Source organism: Montipora foliosa, chromosome 6, assembly GCF_036669935.1.
Source record: "Montipora foliosa isolate CH-2021 chromosome 6, ASM3666993v2, whole genome shotgun sequence".
Lineage (NCBI taxonomy): Eukaryota > Metazoa > Cnidaria > Anthozoa > Scleractinia > Acroporidae > Montipora > Montipora foliosa.
In genome coordinates this window covers 68,562,211-68,572,210 of record NC_090874.1, presented here as the reverse complement: position 1 = coordinate 68,572,210, position 10,000 = coordinate 68,562,211, and the positions used below count along the sequence as shown (strand labels likewise).

At 39.6% G+C, this 10,000-nt stretch overlaps 1 long non-coding RNA gene across 1 annotated transcript; it reads right to left on the bottom strand.

Moving 5' to 3' along the window:
• Positions 1–1,569: 1,569 nt before the first annotated feature.
• LOC138008268 (uncharacterized) lies at positions 1,570–3,685 on the bottom strand. The gene is made up of 3 exons (XR_011124222.1): positions 3,667–3,685; positions 3,292–3,417; positions 1,570–2,087 (listed from the first exon to the last, which is right to left on the bottom strand). It is a non-coding gene; the product is annotated as an uncharacterized lncRNA (long non-coding RNA).
• Positions 3,686–10,000: the final 6,315 nt, after the last annotated feature.

Below are 10,000 nucleotides of genomic sequence, written 5' to 3'. Positions count from 1 at the left end.
TTATCAGACGAACTTTAAAGCTAAATGCATTCCTCATACATTTTACTTCAAAGGAGCCCTTCAATTTTCCAAGACTATATACAGCCCGCCTTCAGTTTACAACTGCTGGCTTAACATTCTGCTCTCAAGGATATTTGCGGTTTTCTTATGTGTTCCTGTTTGCGTTTTGAACGGTGGTTTAATTGAGGTTAATCAATGTCATGCATGCATGCCGGAACTTAATAAGCTCATGACGCATGATATTAGTGTTGTTCGTAAGTGATCGTTAAAAGAGCATACTCCTTTTTGTGAAGGTATGTGCACGCAAAGCGGAAAGTTGACAGTGTTGTCGACCCCTTGGCAGCGATTTGAGTCAGACACATTTCTAATTCCGTTTTTGTATGAAGTTCAGCTAAAAATCTTTGTTCCACCTGCGAGCAGGTGGCTTGAAGGCCGTTGAGGCCTAGCATGATGAATGCTAATTGGGCACGAAGTGAAACATTTTAACCCGCTTGAGCGGTGAATGAAGCAGACGATTAAAATATTTGTCAGGTCTTGTTCACTTGATATGAGCTTATCGGAAGCCTCGATAACTTGATGTATTGAACAGGGTATCGAATTTATCATTTTTTGTCTTAAACTGGGTAAAATGTTTTAAAAAGGGTACCAAAAATCGGAATTCTGTCTTAAAATGGGTAGGAAAATCAGCGATATTTGTTTTAAACAGGGTCAGGGTATGAGGGGCCGCGCCGCACCTCCCCACCCAGGGATATATTGAGTACCCCCCGGGGGTTCCGTCTGCTTTTGCCCGCTCATTCCCGATCATTCAATGAAGAGAAAACGCTCTCTGTTACATATACTGATCCGGGCGACCAAGTGTGCATTCCAGAAAACTAAACTCCACATTGAGGTTTACCGTTATCATTATTACAGTATTTGCATAATGCACGTAGGTGACAAGTGCTGCTTGCATGACCTTCCAGAACAAATGTTATGCGCTGTTGTGAAAAAACAGGCGGATTTTTCGCTTTCATGCTTTCATGCCAGCCGGAAGAAAATGCAATGATGCTAAAAACAGAAGTAAACTGATTTAATTCTTGTACGCAGTCACGCAGATCTGTTATAGGTCTCAAAAATTCCGCTCATCTCCTTAAACTGAGAGAGAAGATTGCTGTCCTTTTAAGCCACTAGAAGTACTTCCTAAAGATTTGAATGGAAACTGAGAAGCTGACAAATAAACAAGAAAAGTCTAGTTTTTGAGATTCAGTTGAAAACTTCTCTTATCAGAGAGGTCTTTCCTTCAGTTTTCCAGGAGCTGCGAACGCCTTGTAACTCTTCTAATCAAATTTAATACTGCGAGTTTCATGCTGCACAACCTTCGATAAAAAGGAAAAATTCAATTCAATGTTATCTAAAAACTTCCGAGTTTCCTTGAAAATGACAAAAGTGTTCGGTTCAAACCTTCAATCAACATGACCCGTGTTTTTCAGCAAGTGGGGTGTAGTATCATCTCCGGAAGAGATATTGGCATGTTTGAGCGTGGCTTCAACTGAGAAATGCAAAAATGGGACTCGATAACATGACTCGCTATTACGGCCAAAATCTTCACTGTTTTAATTCATCCTGAAGACATACAATTCTTAGAACATTATCTGTTTACACTTTTCTCCATCTAAATGACTAGATTGCTACAAAATACCAGACAAAATAGGATGAATCTTAAACTGCTGCCCACGGGATGTCTGCTTAGTGACGGAGCAGGGACGTCAGAACGCAAGCGATCATCAAGAAGACGCTGATGAATGGCGCCGTACCACTGTTGCAGTTATCGGAGGAACAGCAATCTATTTCACATGTCGCACCGTCGATGTTTTTGCACGCTTTAAATGAATCATTACCCTGTTCGCACAATTCTTTGGAAAAACAGGTTTTGACAAAGGATTTAAACTGAACGCCTTGCGTGCTATAATCCAATGACATTTTCACACAGCGATCTGGAACAAAGCTAAGCTGAGATGCTGCCGAATCACAATCCACTGTTTCTTCTTCTGCAATGCAATCGGCCATGCTGTTCGAGCTGACACAGTTTTTGCACTTGATTGCAAAGGCTGCACAAAAAAATAAGACGTCTTAGTCTAAAGAGTAAAAAATCACAATTATCCCTAGAAACTGAAATTATACTGATCTATAATGGTCCAAAATAGATGGACTTTCTGTTGCTATCGATATCATACCATTTTTTAACTCTCTGAAGAGCGTTTTTCCCTTCTCCGTAGTACAGGGAAAAAGAAAAGGAATACCGTTATCTCGCAGCGAAATTACGACGGTTTCATGTTAGTGAGGTTGATAAATCATTCCGACGATATGGCAAGTACACGCATCAGTGTATGATGCAGAGTACTTTGTTGGTATTCTGCGATATTATTTGAAGCAATTAAGCTCAAAGGTGGGACTTCAGAGAATCAAGCGCAATGATGTTTCCTCCCTAGTTGTGACCTCACATCTTTTTTCCATGAAATAAATTCGTTTACCGTTGTGAAAAAAGGTGGCTAAAAATCGATGCAGAATGAGATTGAAATGTGAATAATTTTAAAGTAAATGTTATAAGCAAGCCTACGAGTTTAAAATTGTTTCTAGCTCATTCCTGTTGGTGCAATGACTGGGTAAACAATTCGGGCACACTCGGTTGAACAGAAAGAAATAAAGAACTCGTGCACAATCTGTTGAAGAGGCAAAAGCGTTGCAAACGTTCTTTCTATAACTATATTGTTTGGCAGGGTGTTCAAAAATTACTTGTTTATTCGATGATAACAAAAGTAGTGGTGGCCAAGGAGGTTTATCTTCAACCAGTTTTTACGATTGCTCTAATATGAACCAATATGTTACCAACTACGGAGAAATAGGAGTTTCAACACCCAGTTATAACAAAACATGACAAGGAAATTTCTTAATTAAGTAAAAGGTTATAAACCAGCGCTCGAGTTTCAAGTTGTTTCTAGCTCATTCCTCTTTAATCAATTTGTCCATTTCTCTAATCATGAGAAACGATGTTCCATCAATTAAGGAGCCTGAGTGCGAGCCGTATGAACGCCCATTGGTAAAATACAAAATGACAAGGCAGGCGATTATTTTGAATAAGCCATATCAGCGAATCGAAAGTGTATGAAGTTCCCATTATGATTTACTTAGAAGCCTGAATTGGGTAAACGACACTGAGGGCTAATTCAACCCAGATGCATTGCGTAGCTTTTGTACACCTTTGTTTGAAATCAACACGGGACTAAATAGATGGTTTAGCAAAAACAACCTTACCAACTGAGATGCAGAGCAAAAAAACCAAGGAAAACAGGGATTTCATCTTGAAACTGTTAGTCGTTCAGTACTCCGATCAAGCTCCTTCAATAGGCACCAACGGAATAGCCCAGTTGATAACCGCACCTTAAGATTAAGAACACACCTAACAGCTGTCAGTTATCAATAAATGCCTATCAAATTTGACAGAATAAAAACTAAAAGAACCAATCAGAACGAAAAGTTGTTTGAGTCAATTATACTGACCATTCAGGACAGCGTAATATAACATTTCTAGTTCTTCCTTTTTTATGCAAAACTGAGAATTAAGTTAGTTGAGAATTAAGAGTTTGTATTCCTTGGTCTGTAACGTTCGCTACTAAATCAGCCACATACCTTTTTGTGTCGTGCATTACTTCATCATCTCAGAACCTGTAGAAAACTCCTTAGGGTAACTGAGGACTGTATAAAGCCGGGCCACTGATGTACTGTTATAGGCTAACTATATGCAAGTCATGCGTGCATGTGTGCGTCCGAAAATACTGAGGTGAATGGCTAAGTGCATGATAGAGCTGGTCGAAGCGAGGGTGGGGCCCCGATGAAATTATTAGCATAAATCAAATAGTTAACTGATGATTAATTATCATTTAGCTGATATTTCATTCTGATGATGTTTTTAAACAACAAAGTAAAAGTGAAGCTCTTTTGTGAAAATTGAGGATGCACTGAGGATTTGTTAACTTATTTGAACCACTTTAGCTCACGGTGCAAGTATGCGCCACGAGGGAGCGTGACCTCATGTCATTTCAGTTAGTTATAAATCAATCAGTAAGTTTAGCAGGAATCGTCTTTGATGGGCGGTAGTTAAGTAATTTTTCAGTATACATGTAAATGGTTTTAATGAAGGTGTTTATTTCTTATATAACGATTATGAAGGATGTGAAACTTTTCCACATTTTTTAATGAGACTCAGTTGCTTCTATGGTCGCCACAGTCCAAGCAAAATCTACAGTGAGCATAAAGTAATTGGTTAAAGTCATAAGATGAGTAGAAATCCTCGAACAAGGTCGCACGTTGAGTCAAATTATTTAAAGGTCCCTACATAAATCAAACAACCTTGTATAGAAAGTGTTTAAATAGTTTCGCTGCTGAGTAGTTTAATGGCTATCCATTTTCGTCTTCAAAAGCAAGAAAATGCAGCTCTGTTGTTTCTTTGGCAAAATATAGCGCGAAAATTAAGAGGTAATATTCGAGTTCGTCAACATTGCTGAGATTTTAGAGCAAAAGAAAGACTAGTTGTAGTCCATTGAAAGACTGAAGAAAAATAAAATTTGGCGAAAGCGCTAACGTCGGAAAATCATGACTCAATTCACAGCTTTTGTTTTGTTAGCACATTCCCGTAGTTCTTATCACTATTATCACACACATAGCACGTGTTGATCTCTGCCCGCGTTTTACGTCAGAGGAATCAATAGAACTCAAAGAAAGCCGAAAAATGCTTGAGGCCAGAATTTGCTGTCGGCAGATTCTCGAAAAAAATACAGCATCCCTATTTTAAGCATCTTTTTTAAAGAAAACATTTGGCAGAAGGTCAGTATAAAGCACGTGCTCTACCACAATTTCCGTTTTGGATATGTGCCAAGAGTTTTTAACCCACATAAAATTTCCTCAGCATTGAATAACTGACATAACTCAATAAGACAAAATCATTCATCCGACAAGGTGGGAAAATGTGAAAAGCAGCGTCAGTTGTAAAAAAGGAGTAACGAGAAGGGCCTGAATCCTCGAGGTTTCGAGGATTTTAAAACCGTTTGGTAACAGTTGCTTGTAAAGCTAAAGGAAACTGATAGCCAGAAGAAAACCAAACTGATGGTTTGCTTCACTGAACAGAACTCTGTACTGTCACTATTTTCAAAAATTCTTAATAATTCATGAACCAGAAACACAGGGACGGCGGAGCGTATTTTGTTTGTGGGGGGGGGGGGGGGGGGGCGGGGGGTAGCAATCAAGCGCAGGAGACGCTTAGGCCCTGTTTACAACAAGCAGGTAGGGTCAGGGTTTCCCTAGCAGGAGGGTCAAAGATAGCCCGGGTTTACAAGCAAAATTGCACAGGTAGGGTTACCCTACCACCCGGGACAACTTTGTGTGCTTGGTAACCACCAGCATTGCAAACACAATGGAAACCGCTAAAAAGTTGTCCCAGGGAGGCGAGTTGTCCCTAGCAGAGCGTTGACAAGGCAGCTAGGGTTACCTTAGTCCTAGAGTGTCGCCGACTCTACGCGACCTACTCTAGGTCGATATGTCGACCAATAACGGGCGATGGTGTCGACCGAGAGTCGATCGACAGATGTCTATTAAATATACATGATCCTAGTCCTTAACACCGACAGAGTAGCGACTGGCGGAGTGAAAAAGACAAAACTAGTCTGTGTCGCTGGTTTCGGAAGTCACGGTTTTTGATTGAACCGTCCTTCATGATCACGGTTGTTTCAATGTTATGGTTGAGTTGTGCATATGTAGGTTAGCATACAAGAAAAACAAGCTATTCCTCGATAGTATGCGTTACATAAAAAAATTCTAAGGGGGGTAGTGTCTTATCAGTTATAAAGCTCATGCGCGTGACGTTTTATCGGTGACCTGATAGACTGTTTCAGGGACGGCGGAGCCGGGGGGGTTTTAGCCCACCCCAATTTCAAGCAAAAAATAAAAAATAAAAATAATTATTAAAAAGCCATAAAACATAAAACAGAAAACTAACAGAAGGAAAATGTAGCATTTCCGAGCTTCAAGATTTCAAAATTTTCTGGCGGAGAATTACCCCAGAATACCCTACAAGTTAGGCCCTGTATATAAGGAGGGAGGGTAACCCTAGTGCTAAATGGTTAGGTCCTTTTAAAATGACGACGGGCTTGAATTTTTCGGTCTTTCCTTTCGTTTTTTATAACTGCAATGCACTACATCTTAATTAAGAAGGCTCAAACTAGTTTTAGCACTTTCAAGAAACTGTAATATTTAGAAGGATTCGATCTACACATATAAAGTACCAATGTAATATTGCAGCTTAAAAAGATGCAATCAATCATGTGACGTAATAGGTTACCATAGCAGCTCAAGATGCATCTAAAACCGATGCCCTATATTTAGTCTTTCAATGATTCTCGACATGATGAACCCGATGACTACCATTTTCAACTGCCGAAAAGTAATTAGCAGGCTACGATAAAAACATTCTGCAAAGTTCAAAAAAGTTTTCTGAAACCTTCACAATTAGAAAATGTTAATTTGACTCTGCATCAGCTCCGTAAAAGTTGTTTTAGCCTCGATTTCGCAGATAGTTTTATCTTTAGCCTGATAATCACTTTACAGCAATTAAAAAATGAGGATTACCGAGTTTGTTTTTGATTAAAGAACAAATTCAGGGTGGTTTTATGTGGCTTTCATGTTGCTGTGGTAATAAATTACATCATAACCATCAGTGGTGATTCTTGCTTAAGCTGTAAGTGGTGTTTTCTATGAGAGAAAACTGAGGCCGAGAGTGGAGGATTGGTGTACTTTTAACCGACATAACAGTTATTGATAGCCGGTAACTTGGCCACTTAAGAAAAAAAACTATTGAGGCTTCGCATAGAATTCGTCGATTTACACTAATTGCCTTGACAACTTCATCAGAAGCACATATTTAAATAAAGCAATTAAAGTTCCCCCTGACCCCAAAATATTTTTTTCACTAAAATGAATCTTTGCACCTGTTCGAAACGCATCGAGGCCAGTTTTCCTTTTTCTAACAAATCCTACAACTCTATAGGCTTCAAAAGATGCGAAAATCCAAGCATCTTTTGTTCACGACCGAGTCAGAAGGGGAGTGGGTCTATTCCTGATTTAACGTCACAAACTGATTTACATTGCATTAACTCTTTGTAAAAATGCATGCAAAGTAGATTGTGATTTCAAATCAGGAATACACCCACTCCCCTTCTGACTCGGTCGTGAACAAAAGCTGCTTGGATTTTCGTATCTTTTCAGGAAGCCTATAGAATTGCAGGATTTGTTAGAAAAAGGAAAAAATTTAAGGCCGCAAGGCGTTTCAAACAGGTGCAAAGATTCATTTTAGCATAAAAATATTTTGGGGCGAGGGGCACTTTAAGGAGACCCAGCGCGACAAAATTGTGGGAATCACACAGGTGGCATATTTATTCATCTAAATGCTCTTTAACACGTCACAAAACATCTAAAGGCGGTCACAAATCTGACAATTTTTACTGCGAGCTCTGAAAGTTCAGTTATCTTTTTGCCTTCGCTAACGATACAGGGCCATGATGGCGCATGACAACATCAGGAAGACGCTGACCACTGGCGCTGCACCACTATTGCAGCCATCTGAATCGCAGCAGTCCAGCTCGCAAGTCGACCCATCGATCTTTTTGCAGTTGTCAAGCTGTTGGTTGCTATCTTCACACAGAGATTTAGTGGCACAGGATTTTGCGTACATTTTGGTGTGGAAGCCACTAACTTTAAAGTCGAGCGTCATTTTAGCACAGCGATCAAAGCTGCCCCCGCAGTCGTGTTCTTCTTCTTTGGCTTTGCAGTCATCCATGCTGGTATCGCTGGAACATATTTGGCACCTGATTGCGAAGCCTAGAAAGAAAAAATGTCCACTGATTGTAGCAAAAGAACAATTATTACAGAAGCTTATTACTTTCATATCCTCGTTGTTAAATTTGTGCATCTGTAAGGGAGTCGGAAAAATCCAGCAACGCAGGAAACGAGAGGTAAATGAGCCTTATTTATCTAACTGTTAATAAAATGGATTCGATTTTCGCAAAGAAAGGGTGCTATTTGTTGATTTTATGGATCATTTCCTCGATCAGTTGAATCAAGCAAACGTATGATTAAATGTTGGAGATCAACAACCCTACCAAATAACGTGACGTCATGAGGCTGTGGCTGATGGTCCTTGCATGGGTCATGCATGCGCTCTGGCTGTTATCATTAAATCCTAATAGCTATACCTTGTTACGCTGAGCAAAATAAATACTGCAAAATTCCTTTCCTAGAAGCGTCAAAAGTCCAAACGGCTAGGCCATAAGGGCGAAGCCTCCAATTCGGATCTTACAGATATAAAAATTGGCTGTTCTGTAAAATAAATCGACGGTTTCACATTATTCTGCAAAATGTCTGCGAAATTTCTTCCCTGGAAGCTTCAACAATGCAAATGACTTTGCCATTTAAAGTTGGCTCTTCTGTAAAGTTAATCGACTGTTGCATTGGCGTTTGAATACTTGTAAGGAAATATGGAGATACAATGAGTCGATTATCAACCCTGACATAGAAATCTGGAGAGTAAATTACTCTTGACAAAAATTACTTTTTACATTCATACTCAAACGCACCACCCCTTTTTTACAGCCATGCAGCGGGAAGGCTGTGGTTTGCAGATACTCTCTTAATGTACTTTTTCGTCTTTTTAATTTACTCTGTTAAGCACTATCTGATGACAACGAAACAAGAGTTTTTCATTCATATTTGTGAATAGGTTGCTATGATTAGGTACAAAACTATTACACACTGTATGTGCAGTATAGATTTTTTGTTTGCTGTACCCCATCTGCGGGCAGCAGAGCACACAAAAACACAATCACGGTGGATTCTGATGAAATTAAGGCGGTTTTCCCCGTTATTTGGAACCATACTTTAATTATTAAACAGATTGTAATGGTCTCGAGGTTCTTTCAAAGGTGCGAGCTTATATTTTTGCCAACAACGTTTTCGTTGGCGTTGTCGTTGCCGGCTTCGATTCCAGGCAAAAAAGACCAAACCCTAAGGGTGATTCTTCATGATATACGGAAATTTTCCATATTTTGATACGCCATGGTAATCGAAAGAAAAAACACACTTAAAGGTAATTTTTTTTCGGATGATAACGTCTTTGGATTGCGAATTCGCTGGACGGAACAAAACGACAAACATAATTATCTGGCAGACTTACCCATGGAGATGCAAAGCAGGAAGGTAATAGCAAATAACGATTTCATCTTTTATGGCGTAGAGAGCTAACTTGTTTAGGCCAAACAAACTTTCGTCGGAAGAACGAAGAAGGAACGCTGAACTTGGAGACCACAAAGCATGAACCCCAAGCTTAACAGGACACCAGTGACCAGAGCTTATATGTCAATGCTTTCTTGTCGGTGCAGCCAATCAACTTCTCTCGTCTAGATCTCTTGGTGAGCACTCCAGGCTAATTAACAGATCGCCATCTTAATCACCTGGCAACAGCTTTGTCGCAGAGAATAATTTTGCTCCACGTTTTGTCCAAGACTTCTATAAAAATGAATTGTCAATAAAAGTACACTTCCTGGCTTTATAATTCCCGTTAGTAACATTTTGACTTGATCATTCCCAGGTAAGAGATGATCTTCTATCGAAGATTTTATTGGAGATGAATGATAATACGCCGACATGGAAAGTGCTAACGTCACAGCACTGAGCTATGCTTCAAACAAAAATACGTGAGCAAAATTATCCCTTCGGGAATAGACCTTTTTCGCTTGTGCATTTTGTTTTCTCAATGCAGACTCAGGAGGTTTGGTCCTTTCTTTTGTTCATTAAAAAGAGTGCATGCAGACATATTCATGCTTGCATGCGCTCTCTTTTACTGAGTAAAACAAAGGACCAAACCTCCTGAGTATTATCACATGATCTGTATTGGGAAAACGAGATGGACAAGCGAAAA